The 25,459-nt window shown below is 45.4% G+C and overlaps 1 protein-coding gene across 1 annotated transcript in view; it reads right to left on the reverse strand.

Moving 5' to 3' along the window:
- LOC149329977 (uncharacterized) overlaps positions 1 to 25,459 on the reverse strand; it is a 73,924-nt gene that overhangs the window by 9,327 nt on the left and 39,138 nt on the right. The gene's annotated exons all lie outside the window — the stretch shown is intronic.

Raw genomic sequence — 25,459 nt, forward strand, 5'->3', positions numbered from 1 at the left:
TCTTGCTTTCTCCAACTTTTTCAGCTGCTACATAGATGTCTGTTTACTGCTTGTTGCCTTTTTCTTTTTTTTTCAAAGAGCGAATTATCATCACAAGAAGCAAATGGGACTGCACGGACACGAACGAACGAGCACCAGGCTGGGCCAGACATTAGAAACCGTTGAGAATGGCGGGCCACGGCCGGGTTTGGAGTAGGGAGCGAAGTAACGGCGAGTAGGGCCAGACCCAGTCTTGATACCTGTCTGCGCAGACCTCTAGCACCAAGTATAATGTTATGTTTTGTAGCTTTCCTCGAATCTAAAGCTTGCACTGTGCCATTCAAGTATCACAATACAGCAGTTACGCTATTTCAGCAGCATTTAACCAGCATCGCTTTCTCACTCCACAACCGCAGCCTCCATGCTCATTTATTTTTTACTCAGAGAAGGCATGGGCCCGAGATGTTGGAAGGAACATTCCCATTTTTCTAATCGGTCAAGCAGTTTTAAGAGACTGAAAGTGATGGCGGTAGACTTTTCTCAGGGTTATACACATTTCCCTTTTTTTGAATAAAGATGGCCAGCTGATATGACATAGCTTTATATATGATACCATGGGGAGAATCCCATCTACCTGCGCCTGTCTCGTGTACTGTTAAAATGTTTGCAGGTCAGAAGAGAAAAACCCCGAAGAATGCCAGAAAAGCAGAGGCTTAAAGTAAATGTAAAAGCAATCACACGTAGTCATGGTATGTTTTTTCATTGTTGGCAAATTGTAACTGATTAACTTTGCCAAGCCAAATATTTTTCCCCGACTGATTTAAAGAGCGGGTACTAGAAGAGAGAGGTTGATGAACATGAACAGCAAGACTGCCTTCGTCACTCCCGATGGCCTGTATGAATTTAAGTTGTTGCTTTCGGTCTCTGTTCGACGTCGCCGACCTTTCAGTGAATTTCAGCGACGTTCCAGGACTGTTTCTTGACTCAGCCATTCTGCGGAAGGGAAGAGGCCTCCTCGCTCCCACTACTTCCCCGCATTGCATGTAGCACCGCTCGCATCATTCAATGCTGCCCGAGTGGTCACGGGAAGGATCTCAGGGGAGGACACTCGCAAGTGGAGGCCCCTCCCCACTACACGAAGTGGGGGTCAGGACTCCCCTGTCCCCCCGCGATTTACACCACTGCACACTTTACAGGAAAGGAGCATAAAGCTATGGGTCGGCATAGACTGGCAGAAGTTCTGCTAAAATATTCTTCCCCTGGCTACTGGTGCTCCTCCAATGCCTCCGAAACCAAGAACACAAAAAAAAGGCACAAAAGACACACAAAAATACGACACCAGCATTGTTCAGTATGGCTATGGGATATAGTCTTGCTTTTCAATGTAGACCATTTAGTGCAACTGAAGGGTAGCATGCATTTTTCATTCCTGCGAAGCGGCGATATTAGGATGCAAAAAAAACACTTTTACACTTGCATGCCATGCGAGCGCTAAGATGGAGACAACTTCCATATACAAAAAAAAAGAGGAAGCTGTTTGCGTCAGTTTTCGGCGTAAACTGCTGGCTACAGGTACCACCCTCGGGACATTGTTCACCAGCTTTCACAAGTCACCATAACGAACCTTGAATGGTTTTCACACATAATGCCACAGAATTCATAAAATTTATGGCTTTGGTTTATGGGGGGTTTATCATCCCAAAACGACTCGAGCTATGAGGGACGCCGTAGTGAAGGGCTCCGGAAATTTCGACCACCTGGGGTTCTTTAACATGAACTGACATCACACTGCCTCTAGAATTTCACCTCCATCGAAATTCGACCGCCGCGGCTGGGATCGAACCCGCGTCTGTTGGGTGAGCAGCCGAGCGCCATAACCACTCAGCCACCGCGGTTGCTGAATATGAGCCTGATTGAGTCTACTCATAACTCAGTCCACTGATTTAGGACTGCATTACACGTATTCAGTACACTAAACATATAAGCAATGCTTTTGAGGCACGGCAAAGCAATGGATTGCAAAAGAATTAATTGTTGCATTTGCTATGCGATTACGAACACTGAAGAACGGTGACATCCCAGAAGAAATGCGGACGGCGCGACCTCCACGAACGTGCTCTTTGCGGAAGCCTCCTACAAGAGAAATAAGGAGTGGAAAGGTCACTGGCGATCAATTCAGTGAGATGGTCATGGCTGAAGATACACACCTAATTAATTTACATAAATTAACGCAAATTACATCTTTGCAGCCTACGCCTACTTGCCCGCAGATGCAAGAGTTGAAGTAGCAGGCCGCCTCAGTGGCGCAGCGGTTATGGCGCTCGGCTGCTGACCCGAATGACGCGGGTTCGATCCCAGCCGCTGTAGCCAAATTTCGACGGAGGCGAAATTTTACAGGCCCGTGTACTGTGCGGTGTCAGAGCACGCTTAAAGCACCCCAGGCGGTCAAAATTTCCGGAGCCCTTCACTACAGCGTCCCTCATAGCCTGAGTCGCTTTGGGAAGTCAAACCCCCTTAAACAAGAAACCAAACCAGGTAGAAAGGAATAACTCTGGCAGGTTTCACAGAAGAAATTTGTCTGTTATTGTGGTTATACACTTCTGCGGCTTTCATGTTACTGGTAAAGGCGTTAACGAACCCGACTCTTTGATGACTCCGCGGTGACATTTGGGCACATGCGCAGGGAGACTGAGCACGACTTCACTAGCGCACGCTGCAAAAGTCACGTTCATCGCGTCCCACGAAGTCATCCTTGCTCTGTATGCGCATAGATTTCCTCCTGCAACGCACCTTTTTACCGAAAAGCGCTAGACTGAAAAATAACTGACTGTTGCATTTGCTATGCGATTACGAACACAACAGAACATAGATATCCGAGAAGAAATGGGAACAGCGCTATCTCCACAAACGTGCCGTCTTTGCTAATGCCTGCTGCAAGAGAAATAAGGCAGGGTAACTTCACTGGCGACCGAGTCAGTGAGATGGTCACGGCCAAAAACACACCCCTTATGAATTTTCATAAATTAACGACAAATACAGCTTTGCACCCTATTGGATCTATTTGCCCACTGATGCAAGTGTTGAAGTGGCAGGTTTAAAGGAATAACTCCAGCAGATTTCACTGAAGCAGATTTGTCTGGTATTGCGGTTGCACACTTCTATAGCTTTCATGCTACTGGAAAAAGCGTCAACAAGCCCGAATCTCTTTCGTGACTGTGTGATGACATTTGGGCACGCACGCAGAAACACGGACCATGTCTTCACACGCGCACGCTACAAAAGTGAAGTTCACCGGGTCGAATAATGTTATCCTTGCTTTGTATGCGCATAGATTTCTTCTTCTTTTTCTTCATCCTCTTAAAAATGGTGCATACCCACGTAGGGGGATTGGCCAAGGTGTAGTGACATAAACAAGGAAATTTCCATTGGCGATTACGACAAAACATCTGAGCCAAGCGTGAATTTTGAAAAATGTATCGATGAAAAACGACAGAAGAATATTTAAAGTTAAATAAAGAACAATTTGGTGAAAAAAAAATAAAAACTCCAAGAATTTTAAAAGAGTTAGCGAATCAGCCTACCAGTTGCAGATATGTAATCATGGAGAATCCCATAAATTGAACCCAATGCAAATCCTTCGGCCCTCGCACCTAGCAACAATGGCAGAGATAACGGGAGCTCTAACCTGGAGAGAGGGGCCTCCAGGTAAATCTTTCTCTGAAGCGCAAACTTTGTGACAGTAGAGAAGGAAATGGTCCACAGATTCAACTTCCCCACATGAGTAAGATAGGTTTGATGGCAACCATCCACATCTGCATAGGTATAAATTTAAACTGGGAATCCTGCACCACAACCGCGTCACTGATACCTCACAATGCCTGGTTTTACACGAACGGACGTTGCAATTATACACTAAGTGCTGATAATCAGTGGTATTTAGTACGGGATCGCGTAACCTGGCTGATATGTGTTGGAACTGCTGAAGCATGGGAATCGCCAGCAGACTGAAATTCGGGACGGAATGTGTCACTGATCCGTCAAGAGCTGACCTTGCTAAGTAATCAGCCACCTCGTTTGAATGAATGCCTGCACGGCCAGGAACCCAGACAAAACAGACTCCTTTAAAGTGGGCAGGACAAAAAATCGCAGGAAACGGCTCAAAAAATCTTTTTGTGAAGTTTCAAGGGAGACTAAAACTGACAAACAATCAGCCAGGATGATAACGTCGGATACATGACATGTAATTTTGTGCAGGGCCATTCCAAGAGCAGAAAATTTTGCAAAAAATATAGGAATATATTCTGGGATGCGAACAGAATAGCTCCATCCCAAATCCTGTAAAAATAAAGTACCATATGAAGGGGGTATTCCGCGATGTGATCAGATAGAATACCGTTTAAAATGTTTGCGGGCATGTGTTTCGCACCAGATAGGAAGATGTCGTCAAAATAGAATTCCACTGCGGCTGGCGTGTCGTCAACCCACTGCAAAAAACTGAGATCACCACCAATCAGAGTTAAAAGATTCTGCGTTAAGGTAATTTGTGTCATTTCATAACATGGCCAATGATGACAAAAGAATAACGCCGGCTGAGACACAAAAATAGGAGTACTGACATCACTCATCGGGTCCAACGACCTGAGGAAAGTCCACACCGCGAGTAGCTGAAAGCGGGAAATTAGATCAGGGATGCTGGCTACGAGATAAAGCAGGGTGTTTGAAACTGATTTTGGGAGACCAAGGCAGAGATGTAGAGCTCGTCTTTCGAGTAAGATTAAGGGTTACATCTCGTAGTTTGCGCTACCAGAGAACAGAATGCAACCAAGTTCAAGTATAGGTCTTACATAGGCTTTGTATAGTAACAACAATGTGTCGCGGCACATCCTCAACTTTTTATTGGCAATTTGTCTCAGCTGGCCTAGAGCGCATTCTCCTTTAAACATGTTGTTCTTTATATCAAGGCTCCAATCTAATGCTGGGTGATAACTAACACCTAGATATTTAACGGATTCCTCTTGTGGAATCTGGTTAGAGCGATGGAATAATGAAATGTGCAAAGGCGTGTCTGGAGGAAATACCAGTACGCCACATTTGTTAACTTTCAGGGATGAATTATTATGGTGCAACCAAACTCCAACAGCATCAAAATATCCCTGCAGAATCTGGTAAAGGGAATGGATATCCCTGTCTGAAGCGAAAAAAAACTGTTATATAAGGACGAATGGGGATGTCACTGACCAAAATATTAAAAAAACAGCAGTGATAGCACCGAACCTTGCGGCACTCCTCTTGATTGATAATAAGTATTAGAACATAGGGTTCCCTCTGTGCAGTAAAAGTATCTGTCCTTCATAAATTCAGATATCCACGCAAAGATGTAGGTTGGAGGATGTAACCGCGCAAGTCTGTTAAGTAAAATAGTATGTTCTACACTATCATAGGCCTTTTCTACATCAAAAGTCACCAAACCTGAAACTTCCCTTCTACATATCGAGAGCCAGATTCTACTCTCTAGATCCACATGCACAGAATATATAGAGCATCCGTGGCAAAAGTGTATCTGGGTTTGACAAGACGCCTTAGCGCATGTTTGTGTAAATGTATAAATTGACTGTCTGCGTGTGAATAAAATTCAGTTTTAAGTTCAGCGCCCTCAGTCTGTTTCACCTTGCCCTCTGTCTGTGTTCTTAAGCGCTGGTTTTTAACGAAGGACATTTCGACATCTGTTGTGCAGATGTCGGGGCGACATGCACTGCTAGGAACAGAGATGTTAGGTGGGACCTGGGAAGCATCAGCAGCTGATGTAGAGCAGCTAGCACTAGCTGCACAAGCTGAAACAGATGCAGACGTAGCTGCCAGAACGGATGTTGATGGTGACAACGATTGAACCACAATGAACTGAGCCGACGCCTCACAAAATGTGTTTAGCATTCGCTCAGCCACACTGTTAAGGGCTTTTTCTACAGTGGTGACAGTGGAGGCAGCCAAGTTGGATTGAATGTCCCCAAAAGAAGCGCGCTTACAACTAGCGTATGAATCTTTTTTCCTGTTAAAAATTTTAGACTGTAAGCATCAGCTCTGGAGCACCGCTTTTCTTTGTTGATGTCAAACAAGCTACGCTCTTCACTGCGTTTTGCACAATCGGCATCATCTGCTGGGTGGTTATGGCTGCAGAGGCAGCAGTGAGGCTGCTCTAAGGTGCAGTTATCAGTAGCATGATCTTCTCCAACGAAACGGCAGCAGGTCTCTGACTTGCATGCTTTACCGCAATGCCCGAACCACCAACAGTTGGTGCTTTGCAGAGGGCGCGGTTGCAGAGTGTCCACACGGTACACAATCGGCCAGATTTTTAGTTCATCAGTGCAGGAAGAGCCAGCAAAAGTTTTTATCAGACTCAGTAGGCACACGCGAGCCATTGACATCTCTACTGCATCGACAGACTGAAAGGACCCCAGCTCCTGCATCCTGAAATTCTTCCAGTATTTCCTGCGGGGATGATGCTGGGTCGACACCGCGTACAACACCCTTGACACATGCAAGCTGTTCGGGAATGAATGCTTTCACCGGGAATGACCTGAAAATTTTGCACTGGAGCAAGTCTGCTACACAAGCGTTGTCTGGGGACTTGCAGATAATGCCTCGGCGGCCAAACGTACGCACTCAGAGATCTGCAGATAGTGGGCTGTAAATGATCTTAGCTCCCGTTGAATTAGTTTGGGGTTTCATTTCGATCGCACCCTCACCGATTGGGGCGTGAGCCACAGGAATTGCATCAATGCCATTTTTTTTGGAAGGACTCAAGCGGCAGGTGTAGGTTGCGCAAACACGAGACGAACGACAAAGAAAAGACACAGAGACACACACAAGCGCTTGTGTGTGTCTCAGTGTCTTTTCTTTGTGGTTCGTCCCGAGGAGGAGGAGGAGGAAGAACATTTATTTCCACCGAATATGGCGTGGCAGCCGCCTCCGGGTCCGCACACAGGCGTCCGGGGAGGCAGTCTGTCGCACCGCGGCCAGAGGACATCCGATCCCGTCTAGGAGAAGAGGTCTTCAGCCTCGGCCGCCAGGCGGACGGCGAAGTGCTGAGTTTTTTCGACGGAGCTTTTCAGCATGGACTCCTATTCTTCGCTAGTTTTAATCGCGTGGTGCCCTGGGGCACGAACGAATCTCCAAATTATGTGATCTAATGTTGCCACGTGGCCGCAAAATTTCCAAATTTCGGTTCGTCCCGAGTTTGCGCAACCTACACCTTCACAATAACATGTACCAACTAGGCCCAACCGAAGTTTTATTGGCACCGATCTGGCTAGCGTAACTTAAAGATGGTTGGATGGATGGATGGATGATAATGGCTTTACCCTTTGTATCGGGCGGTAGCTTTCGCCACCTAGCCTATACTTCCCCCAATGTTGATTTATTTTTCCTTTCCCTTTCTTTCCCTTTCGCTCTTACAATGCCTAATCTGTCTATCCTTTTCCCCTCGAAATTCACCCCTCCCTTGATTTCCGCCACCAATCCTCCAACCTCCCCTTCGTCAATGTCACGCTTTTCCCATCCACTCGCCCGTCCTCCCCAGTAAATCCCAGCGCTATCTCTATGGCCGTTGCTGCCCCCTCTGGGAGGGCTGGGTGGAGTTCTGCGCACCTCAGAACCAAGTGCTCTATGGTCTCCGTTTCCATTTTACAAGCAGAGCACAAAATATCCACTTCTTCAAATTTGGACCTATACGTTTTTGTTCTCAGAGTCCCTGTCCTAGCCTCAAAAAGCAGTGAACTGCCCCGCGAATTATCAAATAATTGCTCTTTTTTGATGTCCTGTTTTCGTGTCCTATATATGCCTAGCGCCGATTTTTCCTGCATTCTTTCTTTCCGTCTCCTTTACCTCCGCTTTCACGTTAGTATTTTGTTGCGTCCCATCCCTCACCCATAAATACTTCATTCTTAGCTTTCGGGTTCTATTAGTCCATTTTGTGTTAATACTTTTCATGTACAGATACTTGTACACCTTTTTTGCCCACCTTGTTTCCTCCATTTGAGTTAGTCTCTGATCATATTTCAGTTTGCTGATGGCCTCCCGAACCTCGAACGACGCCCAACCCATATCTCCCTGGACTCCCTCATTCGGAGTGTTCCCATGGGCTCCCAAGGCTAGCCTTCCTACACTTCTTTGTCTGACCTCTAGCCCTGACTGTACTTCTGATTTCATGCACAGGACTGCATTTCCAAATGTGAGGCCCGGTACCACGATTCCCTTCCATACTCCTCTAACCACCTCATACCTATTATAGTTCTGTAGTGCTCTATGCTTCATAATGTCTGAATTCCTTTTTCCTTTATTCTTCAGAATCCTCTCATGCTCTTCCAGATATTTTTTCCCTTCACTTAGCCATACACCTAGATACTTATAAGTTCTCACATGGTCTATCATAGTGTCTTGTATTTCTAGTGGGTCTCCCTTCTCATCATTATAGACCATTATCCCTGACTTCTCTCTACTGAACTGGAGTCCTAGCTTGTTGCCCTCCTCACCACAGATTTTAGCTAGTTCCTGCAGCCTATCTCGCTTGTCTGCTAGTAGAACAATATCATCCGCATACATTAGTCCAGCCAGCACTTGGTTTACCTTCTGACCATCCTGCATATAACTCACGTCAACTCCTACCCCACTCTCTTCCAACCTCTTTTCCATTTGGCTCACATATACCATGAAAAGTAGAGGTGATAGTGGGCAGCCCTGCCTTAGCCCTCTCATAATTTTAGCTGGTTTTGTAGTTTCTCCCTCCCAGGTTACTACGACCTCATTGTCTGAATATACACGTTGTAGATATTCAACCAGATTTCTATCGGCACCATATCCCTTCAATTGGTCCCAAAGCTTTTCCTGATTCACATTGTCATATACCCCCTTAATGTCTAAAAATGCCATCCATAGAGGCCTCCGACTTGCCTCAGCTATCTCTATACACTGTGTTATGACAAATAGATTGTCCTCCAACCGTCTGTCCTTTCGGAAACCGTTCTGCAACTCTCCCAAGATCTCCTCACGCCCTGCCCATACTTCCATTCTCATTTTCACCATCTGCATTGCTAGCCTGTAAATAACTGATGTGACCGTAATTGGTCGGTAGGATTTAATGTTGTCCCTGCTTCCCTTGCCTTTGTATATTAGTCTCATCCTGCTCACTTTCCAGTCTTTTGGAACGTCTCCTCCCTCTACTACTTTTTCAATGATCTGTCGTAATTTCAGTTTGCTTTTTTTGCCTAGTATGGTAATTAATCTCATAGGTATGCCGTCTGGTCCTGTCGCTGTTCCGATGGGAACCTTGCCTACTATTCTGTCCCAGTCCCCTGCTGTTCTCTCCCTAGGCTCTTCCTCCCCTGCCCCATTGCTGTCCCTGCTATCCCCTAGACCATCCGCCACAAGCTCTGCAAATGCTGCTTCGATTGTTTGTCTGATAAGTTCTTGTGCTTCCTCTCCCTCTACCCTTTCTCCATCCTGTGTGGTCAGAGTGTGTTGGATGCCCTCTGTTCTCTTCCCTTGTAGCCTTATGTGCTCCCAAAACCTCTTTGCAGCATTCCTATCTTTCTTATTTACCTCCATCATCCACTGGACTCCTGCCTTTCCTATTTTGGCTTGGACCAATGTCACTGCCTCCCTTTTGCTCTCAAGGTATTCATTCCATTTTGCATCCACTTCGTCTGGCGGGGCCCCCCTTTTCTTTGCACCTCTGTGTTCCCTGGATGCCTCCTGTCGTCGCGCTATGGCTGGCTTCACTTCCCTGTCCCACCAGCTTTTTGGCATGTGTCTTCCCCTTCTTCCCTTTTTTCTTTGGGCCTTCTCTAACTCCCCTTGGAAAACCCCCACGAGGGCATCATATGTCCACTCCCTATCCGGTTGCCTGGACACTATGTCTTCAATGTGTCCAGACACTTCCTGCAGTTGTGCATCAGTAAGATTATGTTTGCTTTCCCTCCCTTGAGTTCCTACCGCTAGTATTGCGCTACCAAATGTAATTTTGATTTTTCTGTGGTCGCTTCCCAGGCTTTTCATACCTTCTTCATCAATTTTCATGTCCCCTAACCTGTCATATAGTTTGTGTGACATTAGGCAGTAGTCAATAGTTGAGTGCGAATTATTTCTTACCCATGTTACTTTCCCGTCGCATTTTATTTCCGTATTAACCATTACTAGATCATGGGCATCGCAGAATTCTCCTAACATCTTCCCCGTTGTATCTGTAGCTCCGTCAAAGTATTCCAAGTGAGCGTTCATATCTCCCAAGATGATTATTTCCTGATACGAGCCTAAGTCCCTGATGTCTTTAGACATACATTCGAAATGCCCTTTATTCTCCTCACTTGACTCACTACCTGTTTTAAGGTGTACAAACCCTATTATTGTTCTTAGACTCCCCACTATGCCCTGGAGCCATACATGCTCTCTGCAGTTCTCTCCTACTCTTTCCCAATCTTGCCCATTTACTAATGCCCCTAGGCCTCCACCTTTACGGTCTTTCTCTTTTCTGTTACACCCTATCCAAGTGTAACCTGCAATGTGTGGCGGTTCTTCCATGTCTCTCAGGTGAGTTTCCGCAACCCCATATGCCCCAATGTTTTCAGATTTTAGTTGTTCTTCGATTTCATCCCATTTAATTCGACTTCTTCCCCCTTGCATGTTAATGAACCCAACACTGAGAGGTTGCTTCCTTTTCGTTCGCCGTGCCCTTGTCCTGCCCCCCCTCCCTAAACATTTGCTGCCTACTCCGTGGTCTGCAGGGGTTTCCTGCGTGCCTGTAAAAAAGCAAGTGCCCTACGGCCTATCCTCTTCCCAACCTGCCATCCCGCTGGTTCGGCATAATGGATGCCATCCGGGCAGAATGGGAGAAAGTTCCAGTCTCCATAAATCACCCGGTTTACATCCATCACGTCGCACCTGAAGGTCTTTCCCAGCTCTCTGATTGCTGCGTTGGCCCTCATAACCTGGTCTGCAATGTACGGGCCCCGTCCCCTGATCTCCGGGACTGTGCACAGAACAATGTGCACTGCCTCGGAGGTCGCCCTAAGTTTCTCTACCCCTGCCTGTATTTGCCTTCCCAGGTACTTCCCCTTCTCCTGCAATACGTCGTTAACCCCTGCGTGGAGAACCACAACGTTCTCACCTGCCATATTCTCCCACAGTTTAGCTTTGGCCCGCTCTGCCACCTCTCTAAAGCGCCCACCCGAAATGCTCTCAACCTGCACCTGCTCACTGTAATTGACTGTTTTAAGTAGTGCTCGCTTTACCCTGTGTACGTTTGAGCTACCCACTACCCAAACCTTCCTACCACTGCCTGGCTTTGCTCGGTCTACACCTTGCTCCTTTTGCTTATCTGGTCTTGGAGCCTGGGACCCCTCCACAGTACTTCTGTTCTCTGCCTTCTCCGGCTGCTTGCCTCTCTTCGGCGTGCTCCACACTGACTAGTCTGCCCCCCAGTCTGTTATGTCGGCTGGCTGTCCTGCCTTCCTCTGCTCTGCCTCCAACCTTTCTGACTCTCTCGTTCTCAGCTCCTCAACCTGCCTTTCCAATTGTGCTCTTTTCTCTCTTTCCTCACCCAATTCTCGCTCGAGGGACTCTACCCTGCTGCTCCATTCCCTCTCGACTCTAGTCTCGGATTCCGCACGCCTCTCCCTTTCCTCCCTTAATTCCAGGCTTATCTTCTCCAATTCGCTCGCCAGTTGTTTTTGCAACTTCGCGACTGTTCCACACAAGTTGCACACAAAGCTTGTCCCCTCCGCCTCCGTCACACTTTCGAACCGCGTTTCGTCCATGTAGCACCATCCATCTTTTGCATGACTCGCATTGGACGAGGTCTTCTCCTTCCTCCTTGGCTTTTTTTGCCGGACGCCCCATGTTAGCCCTGAACGAAGGGTCCTGCCCCGCCAATGTATGCTGTCTACATGCCCCAGATCAAAACACACGCAAAAAAAGAAGCTACATCAGTCAGAACAGTAACCTGCACATCCAAGTCCAGATCACACACACAAAAAAGACAAAAAGGCAGAAAAGATCGAAAAGATCGAAAAACTTCTTACATAAAGGCCTAGCACATGGTTCACGCTAACCCTACATGTGCCCAACGCTAACTTCAACTCCCAGAAACCTACTTCCTATTCTGCTTCCCTAGTCCTGCCACCTGTTTAAATCTGCCGCCGCTTTCTAGTCCATAATCAACCCAAACAAAACAAAACAAAACATAGATGGTACTTAGCTACGAATGGATCGATGCTGCGACGAACGATGATGAGTTCAGTACCAATGTTGCCAGACTGCGTGCGTCCGAAAGTGCAGACGAGTTTGACGACCACAGTGACTAACCTCCACAGCGTTGAAAGGATTAACCCTTAATTCAGACGCGCCCGCTGCGATCGAGCTGTCAATTCGTGACAAAAGGACACTGAAAAAAATCAAATAAACATCTATGATTCCCTCTGTCGTCTCCGCGCATTCTGAGCTCCCAAGGCGGTCGGAAGCGTTCTAGAATTATGCAACGCCAGCCGGACACGGCCATGAGTCGGGCGCGCCCATTACGTTGCGAACAACACGGTATCTCAAAGTGGACGGGGGGGAGCGAGCGCGCCGGACGGGGTATCTGAAAGCGAACGGAGAGCGCGCGCCCATTACGTAGCCTCCAACACGGTATATGAGGAGGGAGGAGGAGAGGAGGAAGTTGGGGGGGGGGACGCCGCGCGGTCGCTGAGAGCAACACTGTGGTCGTCAAACTCGTCTGCACTTTCGGACGCACGCAGTCTGGCAACATTGGTACTGACATGGAGGAAGGAAAGAACTGTACTGAAAGGGTACTGAACATAGAGTTTCTTACTATTACCTAGAGGGAAAGCTGGCAGCCCGTCTATGGGAGTTTGCATGGAGAGTGCACGTGACCACCTCAACCACCATGGGCGCTCAAAGCATCATGGGGCGGTGAGCTACTTGTTGCGGAACTGCAACTTTTGGCCAAAAAATAATCAAGAAATAAAGCTGTTTGATAACTACAAACGTCCTAACATTCATTATCTTGTCTAATGATTGCAACAAACGAGCAGAAAAAGATTTAAGTGCAAAGTTTGCCCAAAATAAGAGACGACTCGCTCTCCTATTGGCCAAGTAAAGAACACTATAAAAACCAATATTTCGTAATTAACAGGCGAACTTTTAAAAGTAAATATGTTTCCAAAAAAGATGTTGTTGCTTAAATACTATAAGAGGTTTTTTAATGGCATTTCGGAGTAAAACCTTTTATTGGCGTCGTGTGTCGTCGCGTTTTCACTACTATGGCTTTTGCACACTGCGTTCGCGCGAAAATCGTCTGCGCACACACGGACAGCGTTTTTGGAATGAAACATCTTAGTAATGACACTCCGTGTTCCTGAAAAACTACAACTGTTCTGCAACAAGTAGCTCCCCGCCCCATGATGCTTTGGGCGTCCATGGTGGTTGAAGTGCAGCGCCGCCAGCTTTCCCTCTAGGTAATAGTAAGAAACTCTATAATACTCATGGAGGAAGGAAAAAAAGAGGAGAGGCCGTCACGTGACATTTTGTGAAGCCGGAAACAAGCTCGGCGCCATCTTACTCCGGCGGGCTTCTGTTTACATTTCGCCGCCGCGCCAATTGCGCGCGCGTTTCAAAGCCAACGAAGGAGCGTGCTACCGCATGGGCGCAGGCCCCCGCGCGAGTGGCGCTTGGCTGCTTGCCGGTTTAGGGTGCCCTATGCTGGTGTTCGTCAGCGGAAAAGTTAATAAAGCGGAAATACCCGTGTCAGACAGGCGGCTACTTCCACTTACTGTTTCGTACTGCGTCGTATTCGTGCCGTCTCCAACTGCTCGGCCCTGGTCACAAACGCCATAAGACCTTCCTCCCCCCCTGGCAACGCCTGTCCCCGGGAATCTGAAGGCTGCATTCGACGAAACTAGTATGCTTGCTTGTTTAGCTCAGCGCTAGAAATTTGCCTTCACCGGGAGAGGTGAAGGTCAATACGCTCCACTGTACGCTCCACTTTTCTCTACTTGGTGAAATACTAGCTTGTAATGTCACTGCATAGTAGCACACTTTACTTGTGATCGACAATACAGGCAATGAAAGTCGATCTGTTGTACGTAATGAATGCATCAAATTATTTTTCTTCAACATAACCACAGGCCCTTTTGCTGGGCTAGTTGGTGTGACATTATGTTCAGGAAAGTAAAAAACAGCATAAATTTTACACAAATCACAAGAAAGATGGACAGGACGGGCGCTGTCCGTCTTTCTGTGTGGTTTGTGTAAAATTTAGCGCTGTTTTTACTTTCCTGAACGCAATACCAACCACAAGCATATCAATGAAATTCAGCGCACATGCGGATCCTCATTTCACCACGTACTTTTTACGACAAATAACACTATCACAGGACATGGGCACAATAAACACATGTGAGAAAAGGCCTCCAAATTCAGTTAGAGCTTCGCCTTTTTCGCACTTCTTGACCATGACATCAGCTAGAAAAGCAATTGCAAACCTGCTACAGGAAAGCGGTCTAAACATAGCGCGTGACCAAAAGCACAGAATTGGCCACGATATTGATACATGCATTCGAAGAGACAGAAGTAGTGCATGCACTAGAAGAGAAAGAAGTTAGTTGGCTCTCGCTCGCGCGCTCGGACCACTGAGGGACCGCCGCAGTTTTTCGTGCTCCGGTGTTCGATTTCGCGTTGCACGCTACAATATGAACGAATACACTTGAGCCCGGCACGTCCCAGAGGCAAATAGCTCGCTAGACGCTTCAATCGTTACACGCTTCAAACGGGCATGTAACAAAGTTTCTGTATACTAAGAGCAAAGCGAGCGCAGCTGCTTCCTTTACAATATCGCTCTCCGCCCATGTCATGGCCCCCGCCGCTCAAACAAGCGCAATCGTTGAAAAACGAAAATGACAGTTATACCGACGTCAGTGACAATCGCTGGAGCGTTGCAAGAACACGCATAGGTAGCAACGAGGTTTCACTGCCGATGTAAACGGGAGCGCGAATGGCACACACACACTGCACGTACAGGGCGCGAAACGTCCGCACAATGCGCCGACGACCGCTCTAGCGCACGCCGTATTGAATCACTGGTGAACGAACAGCGCGAATGCAGCGGCGGTCTCCCGACTGCTCCGAGCAGTGACGCAGTAGACGAAATGCCCGTGCGATCGTGGTCGCCGAGCACGTTGAAATCAATGCACGCAACAACGAGAGTTTTGCAGCGAATTCCACCTGAGATATGAGTGAACAGCGCCAACGTCAGCCTGTGAGCACGATCAAAAACAAACTCGAGCAGTTGAGGAAAGCACGCCTACGCCGCACCTCAAATGCTACGCCGCGGCCGTCTGCTATCGCCCGGTTTGTAAACAGCAACTACGACGCCGTTGCTAAGCTGCCGGAGTAAGATGGCCTCCCAATCGAGAAAAAGCCACGTGATTTCCTCCACACTTTTCTCCCAGGGTGCTGTGTGGAAAGCATGGTGGAAAGGGCCTCTCCTCTTTTTTTCCTTCCTCCATGATGGTACTGAACTGGCGGCCATCTTTAAGTTACGCTAGCCGGATCGGTGCCGTTTTATAGACGCGGCAGGCTTTGGGCTGGCAAGCTGGCAAACCAAGCTGCCAACCCTCCACCTGGGGAGGTCAGACATCTCTCAACGAAACGCCACCTCAGGTTCATATAAACTGAGTCTTAAACCGATGCCTGGGCCAAAACCCCCCAACGCAGAACGGCCTCACCAATGATCAACAAGCCGGAACCACCAGGAGAAGCACAGAAACAGCAGAATCCCGCAAGGATACGTCAGCACACTCCGGCCGTCTTATTCTTCTTACAGACCGACAACACACAAATTCGAATATGTAAAGCAACAGCTAGAGGAACCTGGAGGAACTGTCACAACCGGCAACCAAGTAGGTCTTGCCGGCAACACACGAAAACTAGGGCCCCTAGAAAAGAAGTGTGTGCGATTATTGATGGCACCCGCGATGCTGCTTGCGCCATCATACATCTTCTGTCATGGTTGGCGTGGGCATGTTTGAATATAATTATATAAAAAACATCATCAAGACCATAAAGACAACCTCAATTAAGTATTATTGACGAAGCGAAATTTGATCTCTGCTCAAAGCATAGTTGATTAAAAACTGGCTGTCAGTTGGGACAAAGGAGGTTATACCTTTCATCGTGATTGAAAGCAAAACCGAATTTAGACACTGTTGGTTTCGATATCGCACCTGATGGGCGCAATGCTTGAATTTTTCATCTGAATTTTATATCCGCGGCTTAACTTGTACGTGCGACGGTTTACTGAGCGCCACTGCGAACGGCGCGAATAGAAATCATATGTGGAGATACTTCTCCACTGCACTATAGTTGTTTGAAAACGGGCTGTCGGTTGTGACCTTCCAGCGTGATCGAAAGCAAAAACTGTTGGTTTCGATATCGCACCCGCTGCAGCACAATGCTTGAATTTTGTATCCGAATTTTATATCCGGCTTAATTTGCACGTGCGATGGTTTGCTCGTCACCGCTGACAACTGTCCGAATAGAAACCATATGCGGCGATTCCTCTCCACTGTATTCAAACTACACTCCGCCGACGCGTTGAATGCGCAGCACTAGAACGCGTCCAGTTCGATGCCGCCACGCACAACGCATGTCACGCCTATTGCCTGTTACGAGGACCGGATCATGTGTAGAGTTTTGAAATACAGCTCATGTCCGTGCTTATTTTCAGAAAATGCGATAAGGTGTCGCTATGCAGTGAGATCCTTTGAAGGGACACTTCGTTATATTGCGATTGTATATTGTTATATTGCGAATGGATTTTAGCGCATTCGTTGCGGAGTAGAGGAGGTATTACCCTGGTATGCGAGCTCCATGTTCCCTTTTCCGCAACATACAGAGACTTCCATATTTATCTGCCGGATTTTGATAAAAAATATCCCTGGGAGAAAATTTCAAAAGCAGATATATATCGGGTACGTGTTTGTCTTCGCGTTGAGTTTTATGGCGCGTATGCGAATACGACTACCGTGCGCTTACCAAAGGATAGAATTTGTTTGCTTCTGAGAAATCTCATAGTTTCATAAGCTTGCTTTTTTTTTTAATATATACAAACGAGACATTTCCACGAGCGCACTTTCTCCAATGACCAAACAAGGGTGAAAACACCGGCAGGCATTCAGAATAAAACAGCTGAAAATATTTTTTCCTCACTTTGTCCAGTTTTGTGCATGAACATAAAATACTCGATTTATGGTGACCACTTCTCCACACAACTCGCATGCTGACGACTCCTCTTTTTGCAAGAATAAAACTGTGCAGTGTGTGCATCCGATAATATATATGCAAAGGCAACATAAAATGACTTTAATTAATGGCTTATAAGAGCTAAGCGTGCTCCTTGTCAGATATTCATGCCTTTTGTTCTGTTTAATAATTGACCTGATTTGAAACTTGGCGAGCATTGCTCTGAACATGTTGATTTATGATCGATTTTTACTGTAATCGAGGCATTTAAATTCTTCTATAGGAGGGCTATTGGCACTGCACCCATTTTTGCAGTGAGCGCCGGTTGATCTGATAGTATGTTCCTCGAGGCTTCACATTTAATGCGATTCGATACTTTTTTACACAGTCTTCTTAATTGATTAACTTTCATAACAAATTTCAACAGCTTTCAACCTGAAAACTTAAACAATAAGCAAATTATTTCAACTTTTATTTCTTTATAATGCTCAAGTAATCATATGACCCAAGTCCCGCATTGCAGTTCTAATCACTGCTCTCTCTCTCTCTGCTTGATCAAAATGCCATACTCTTCAGTGAAAATGGAGAGGGTCTTAATTTACCTTAGCATGCACTTACTTGAAGGATCTTTAAACCTATTTTTTATATGTATATCCTTATAAGTGACTTCAATGAATGGTTTTAGTAGTGACCATGACCTCACTTCTGCTATAATAAGTTTTACTAGGTGTATCTTAAGATTTACTTCAATATTTCATTTCAGCATTTTTACTTATTTGTTTCTTACTACCCCAAAGGCCCTTGAATGGGTAATACGTGCGGGAGAGGGTTACAGAGCATAACGTTGCTTCAGTTGATGACTTGAATAGTGATCAACTGGTCAGTATGGAGCATGACATGGTCAGGAAAGTTGTTCATCTTTCGCAGTGCGTACAAAAAAATGAAGACAGATGTGCAGATGAGCAGGCAGTCAGAGGAAAGGTGGCCTTTTCATGGTTCGTGCGGCTGGAGGTGCACTAGGGTGGAATGAAAACATGGCAACAGACTCGTACAGAACATGATAATAGAATTGGTGATATAGACATAGTCTGGCGATGTGACATCGGTTAGCTAAATCTGTGAGATGAGCATAGCATTTTAGCTTGGCGACACTTTCATGATACTAATAAGCAGAGAAAATGAGCCTAGCGGTGTGATATTGTATCACTTCTAGAGTATATAGATCATTTTCATTAGGATCCTAAATAGCCCATGCATACTCCAGTTTGGGCCATACAAATGTTACATAGGCTAATGATTTCAACGATGGTGGTTGAATGCTTATTGAGTATAGAGCTTATAGAGTACCATTCATAGGGAATATTCACTCTTGATTTCTTTGTGCCGAGCCTGTGCAGCCCATTGATCCACTTTCTCATTGCCACTGATTCCGATGTCACTCGGAACACAGCAAAAATTTCTTGTGTCCGTCTATTGCAGCTCTTGTTACGTTGTATATGATGTTTCCGACTAGCAGTGAAACTGCATTCGCATAGTGAAGTGAGGCGAGTATGCTCAGAGAATCAGTGGAAATGATGCTGTTCTCAATGTTATCATTTACTATTTTTCCTACAGCCACAGAGACAGCGTAACACTGCAGAAAAGATGGATGCATTCTCAGATAGCCGTACTGTTCTTTCCCAATTGTTTTGTACAATGGCACTTCCAACACATAGTCTGCTGATTTTTAACAATTAGCACAAGATGCTTCGTATTCCTCATATTTTTTGTTTCCTAAATATTCTTGTATACTATGCTCATTCACAGTTTATTTTTTTCTAAAAATGTGCTAATGTGTGGTAATATGAAGTATGTACAAGATAATTGGTCCGTGTTCTTTAAGAACCAATTTAAACCTGGATTTTCTGTAACTGATGACAAACTGCGCAATGGTCATCAAAGCTCCCATGGACGTCCCATGAACTTCCAAAACGTCCACAAGACATCCAAGGAAGTTTATTGCCCACTGTGTGCTACCGCTCGCATATACAATTGCAAGAAAGGCTGTCCGAGCAGCCATAAGAATGGGCTGCTCCCCACTGCCAGTCGGTGAAGCAACTGAAGGCTTGGCTCGGTAGGCAGACAAGTTGAGCAGGTCCTCAAAGAGAACGTTTAATTTTCTTGCACAAATGAAGAGAAGTGTGGATTTTGAAAAAAAATTTTATAAATGAAGTCACGATTATAAACTCTACAAGGACCACATACTTTTGCATGCTGATGCCAAGCGTTCATTTAATTTTATGTACAATAAGTCCTTCTGAAGTTACACAACATTTTATGTAACATTTTGCCGTGTGTTTTATAGAAACTTTGCTGAGAGGAACTTGATAGAACGCAAGCCATTGGTTTCTCTTGACATCAAGCTATACAATAAGGGTGCAGTTATCGTCCTGCCTGTCATAGAAGTTGAGTCACAGGATTTTGAAGTTCACCCTTCAGAAACAGGAATACATATTTCTCTTCCCCTTTATGAATTAAGTGGCAAATTAAAAACTTTGTAACTCAGCTCCTACAATAGGCAGGATAATGATTTTACCCTTATTGCAGATCTTGATGTCAAGAGAAGCAAATAGCATGCATTCTAGCAAGTTTTCTACAGAAAAATTTCTTCAAAGCTCTTGGCAAAAAAGTTACGCATAGTGTACAAGAACATTTTACATAAAATTAAATTACATATTTGTAATCAGCATACAAAAATACATCTTTCATGAAGATTCCATAATTATGACTTTATTAGCAGAAATTTTTTTCAAAGACCACCTCCCCCTTAAGCCAAAGGAAGAGCCATCGTTCCTCTAACTATCTATGTTTATCTGGCTCACTAAATATGTTTATCTAACTAACTGTGTTTATCTGGCTCACATATGCAGAAACTGTACGTGCAGCCAACAGGAGTTTCTTCTTAATTCTAGAAATATACAGGCAATTACCAGTGTTTAGTTAAATCTCAAAGAACATAAACCAAAGTTTGCTACTTAGTGAGCAATATTTGCTCATGATTAGGTGAGTAGCTCACATACAGGAACTTTTAATCCAGCATATAACTACACGTCTCTGCAGACGCCGACGTCAGTAGCATAGGCGATAAATAGAAGTTTGTTATAACGTACCGGTTACCATGGCTCTTATGCATAACAGAGATTCATCAAAGACACATTATAAGAGTGAACGTTATTCATTGCAATGATCGCTGTTCTACTAGAAAAACTCAGCACTGCTCTGAAGTTTGCGTTCTTGCTTTAATTACCAGTAACACACATTCGGAAAATGGGATGGCACAGTGGAGGAACACAATTGCTAGCAGTAAACATGTGAAAAACTCTCGACAGTGTACTAAACTCATGCAGTCATCTTTAACTTAGTTTGCAAGATAGCTAAATTTAGCAGACTACAGGGTACTTTTCTCATTTTCTAAAGCTACATTATTCAGAGCCAGTTATAGATGTGCTACGAATGTACTCTATGATAAAGGGAAGTCTTAGTAGGCTAGGAGTGTATAAGAAGGTTCCTTTCCTTACCTCATGCTTGGAGATGTATACCACAATCCAAGGCTTGCAAACGGCTGTATTTTGAGTAGTCTGCCAGGTTTTTGTCAAACAAAAACTTTGGTCAAGAAATTAAAATGTATGTCTAAATACGAGTCAGGCATGATCACATATTAAAGTATACAATTCCAGCAACTTGCGCTAAATGCATGAAGCTATGTTTAACAGAGCAGCCTGATAGGTGATACTCATGTGATTTCAGAGGAGAGTATAACTGCTGCCGAGTACATCTGAATTTAAGGCTTGCCTAGTATGGGAGTCTATAATGAGAACATAGTTCTTGTGAATCCCCCCCCCATACTAAACTTCACAACTACGCTGCTTGTGCGCTTGGTTCTGTGTTTATACTAGGAATCCGGAAACAGATGCTCCGAATACAGTTTGCATCCCATTGGCTGTGGTGAAGAATTGCTTGAAGGAAAGTGGAGCTTGTTTTTAGCTCAGTTTCAAACTGTTGCTACTGATGTGCATTTTTGGAGACTGGCTTGAGCTACTTACAGAACATATCATCATCACCATCAACCTGACTATGCGCACTGCAGGGCAAAGGCCTCTCCCATGTCTCTCCAATTAACCCTGTCCTTTGCAAGCTGCAGCCACAATATCCACACAAACTTTCTAACCTCATTAGCCCACCTTACTTTCTGTCGCCCCCAGCATCGCTTGCCTTCGTTTGGATTCCACTCTGTTGCCCTTAAGGACCAGCGGTTATATTGGCTACGCATTATGTGCCCTTCCCAAGCTCATTTCATCCTCTTGCTTTCAACAAGAATGTCATTAACCCGCATTGGTTCCCTCACACACAGCACCTGCTTCTGGTCTCTTAATGTTACACCTATCATTTTTCTTTCCATAGTTCATTGCGTTGTCCATAACTTAAGCTGAACCCTTTTTGTTAGCCTCCAAGTTCCTGCCCCATAGGTGAGTACTGGTACGTCAGGCTAATGATGATGATGTTGCACTGTGTACGAAGAGCAGTAATATTGTCACGTGCTACCTATGGACTCTGAAGGAACAATGAAGAAGTGCGCAAGCAAAAGAGGAGGTCCATGTAAGAAGATGACAGCATGAAGAATAAAGACAGAGGTTTCAGCACCGGTGGCGGAAGGTAGAGCAGCAGTTTCGCAGTAAAGGGTGAGGAGATCGACACACATGATGGCCGATCGGTTATCGTTGGAAGAGCGGGGAAACAGGCCTAGCAGGTCGAGACCCACTTGTTCGAGGATGCAAGTGTCCCAGCGGAGAAGTTGTCAGAATGTTAAACCGCTGACGCTGCACACACACCTGGCTATGTAACACTGAAGCGTGCGACGCAATTTTGGCCAATAAAAACATTCTTTGACATGGTTAAGGGTCCTGGCAATCCCCAAGTGCCCAGCCATGACGTCATTGTGCGTTGTGTGTAGAACATAGGAATACAGAGTAGCCGGATGACGACGAGAAAGTGCGCAGTTTTAGATGAGTAATTCATTCAATAGAGTAAACAGTCGTGAATGCAGAAAGGGCTGGCGTCGGGTCACGGGCTTCGGCAAAAAGCGGCATCAAGCACTCATCCTTGTATTGTTCGGTCTTGAAAGTGGCAAGATCCGAAAACTCTGGGGAAATGGCGGCAAGATAGTGGTCAAAGTTTTCATCATCGAAAATAGTAGACGCGAGCAGCAGCGTGCATCGGTGTGTTGGCGGCCACTTTCGTAGGACACTCTGAAGTGGAACTCTATAAGGTGTAATGCCCACCAGGGGTCACGCATATTCACATGCCAGCACAGAGAATGATGGTCTGTGATCACTGAAAAAGCATGTCCACAAAAAAGTACGAATGAAATAATTGTACGTCAAAAACAACAATGAGACGCTCTTGCTCAGTCACAGTGTATTTATGTCCAGACTTGCTGAGTGTGCAACTGTCATAAGAGATGTGTTGATTGCCCTCATGACATTGGATGACCGCGGCACCCATGCCGATGCTGTTGGCGTCACTGCGGAGTTTAGTGGGTGCTTCTCGGGCAGGAATGACGCAATATTGGCTGGGAGTTAAGGAGAAGCTTGAGCTGGCGAAACACAGAGTTGCATTTGGGAGTCCACTGGAAAGGAATGTCTTTCTGCAAAAGACTTGTAAGTGGGTGGGCCCAGTTAGAAAACTTGGGAACGAAGCGCCCCAAATATCCCTGAATTCCTAAAAAAGTACTAAGAAGTCCTAAGAAACTCCTGAGCTCTTTCACAGAATTGGGCTCTTTGGCACTGCTTACAGCTTCAATCTTCTGCGGGTTGGGCCTGACACCATCCTTGCCAACCATATGAGCAATAAGCGTAGATAGAGGAAGAGGCTATTGGATTTTGGCGTTCACCGAAGTGACACTTCTTAGAGCTCAGCACGAGGCCCGCTCTCTCTATGCAGTCCAGGACAACTGCAAAGCAGCTGTTATGTTCGGAGAAGGTCCTTCCAAAAATAACATCATCATCTAGATCACACATACAAACTTGTCACTTCAGGCCGCATGAAAGCGTACCTATGAATCATTCAAAAGTGGCAGGAGCATTCAAAGGCTGATTGGCATCACATTAAATTCATACAACTCATCAGGCGTCACGAACACTGTCTTCCCTTTGTCTTTCGACTGCATCGGGATCTGCCAGTATCTGGAAACTAAGTCAGCAGAGGGAAAGTGGGAGGCTGAGTGGAGGCAGTCGATGGCATCATCAACACGTGGGAGTGGGTAAACATCCTTCTTTGTGACACTGTTGAGGCGGCAATAGTCGAAACAAAATCGCTGTGTGCCATCTTTTCTGACAAGGATCACTGGAGTGGCCCAGAGGCTTGAAGATTTCTGAATAATGCCCTGGTGCAACACGTCACGGACTTCATGGATTATTTGACGATCTGAAGGCAAGACGTGGTATGGCTTCGGTCTAATGGGTTGTGCAGATCCAGTATTTATCATGTGATGGGTATGGGAAGCTGGAATCGTCGGTGGTTGGTTGCAAGCGAAGTCAAACACATCTGCATGCTTCAAAAGAATGGCCACCAATATCCTACGGTCGCCGATGGGTAGGGATTTGTTGATCATGGCATGGAACTGAGATTAGGTCAGGTCGCGGTGTCTACTTGGACGGGAAACGTTGTCAGTGAGCGAGGCAACTTGCACAGAAAGCCGTTCTTCAGAGCTGGCGAGTATTAAACCGCATGGCAATACGGCAGGTTCATTGGAATGATTGACAGTACAAAGAGTGGCTTGGCCCGTGAAAATATTGAAATTTTGGAACACGAATTGAACACAAGTGCACAGAGAAAATGTCTTTGAATATCGCACCGAATATCGCGTATCTGTTCACTCTAAAAATATTTTCACAAGAAGATTAACGGGCAGCGTTTATTATTTTCAGAACATTCTATCGATTTTTTAAATCCAAGTAAAGAAAGTTATACAGACACAGCACCAAGGAAAAAAAAAACATGATGTGCACAGAAGTGTGCACTTGTTGATTATGCAGGATAAACAGCATACAACCTGAAATGTGGTCATGCAAAATGATGATGATGAATTTTTATGATGCAAGGGCATCTGTGGCCAAAGAGCTCCCTGGCACAAAGTTTTTTCTTTTAGTCAAAGTGGGCTCAAAGACACATTTAATAAGCACTTAACCCTACTGAAGCTGAGCACCAGGAAGGTTAAAGCTTGTACCCATTGTATCCCCAGAGTGCACCCGGCGGCACTAAGGACCAAACCCCGCACCACCCACATGTGAGGCAGAAGCTCAAACGACTGGGCCACCGCTGCGGTTGGTTATGCAAAACGAGTGACAAACTGAGTTCCATGAACTGACACATAAGTTGCCACTAATTAATAGCATGACGGGTAGTAAAATCTTCATAACTTGTATTTCAAGCGACCATAAGAAATACCCGATTTATTTGAAGGTTGACACATGGAATGCCAGCCCCACCCTCAAAATAATAAAAATAAAAACTACCAAAAATGCGGTGACAGCTTATGAGGAGGCTCCGTTGCCCAAACAACAAACAGCATGTGACGAGCAGCTTCGGCGTGCCAGAAGAAAAAAGTGGACGTAAACGAGAGGAACACAAGTTTGCATCACAGCTTTTCTAGCATGAGCTCCGCTATCTCTTGATAAACTGAGGTATGCAGGAAAGCCCACTTCCCTGATGAAGGGGTGGGGTTGAATTGAGGTGTCACCGGCAATGCAAGTAATAGTGCAAAAATCCCGCCTATTGCATGCTGCATTATAGACCATGCATCTCTTATGTGCCTATAGCAAAAGTAGTGCCGACAATTTTAGGTGAATCTTTGTTCTTTGTTGCTAGGCTAAGGAATAGTGTAGACATGTAGGTTATGTTTCTGAGCTTAACTGCTAACCTGTGGCAACGTCAACTGGCTTGTCAAGTCTGATATCTTTTTGAAAACACTACGACTGCTAATATATATATATATATATATGTATATAGTCATAGTGTTTTCGATGCGAACTTGTGTTCCTCTCGTTTGTCCACTATATATATATATATATATAGATATATATATATATATATATATATATATATATATATATATATATATATATATATATATATATCAGAGTTGACAAGCCAG

The sequence above is a fragment of the Amblyomma mixtum genome, chromosome 9 (assembly GCF_055824585.1).
Source record: "Amblyomma mixtum isolate Tamu chromosome 9, ASM5582458v1, whole genome shotgun sequence".
Classification (NCBI taxonomy): Eukaryota; Metazoa; Arthropoda; class Arachnida; order Ixodida; family Ixodidae; genus Amblyomma; species Amblyomma mixtum.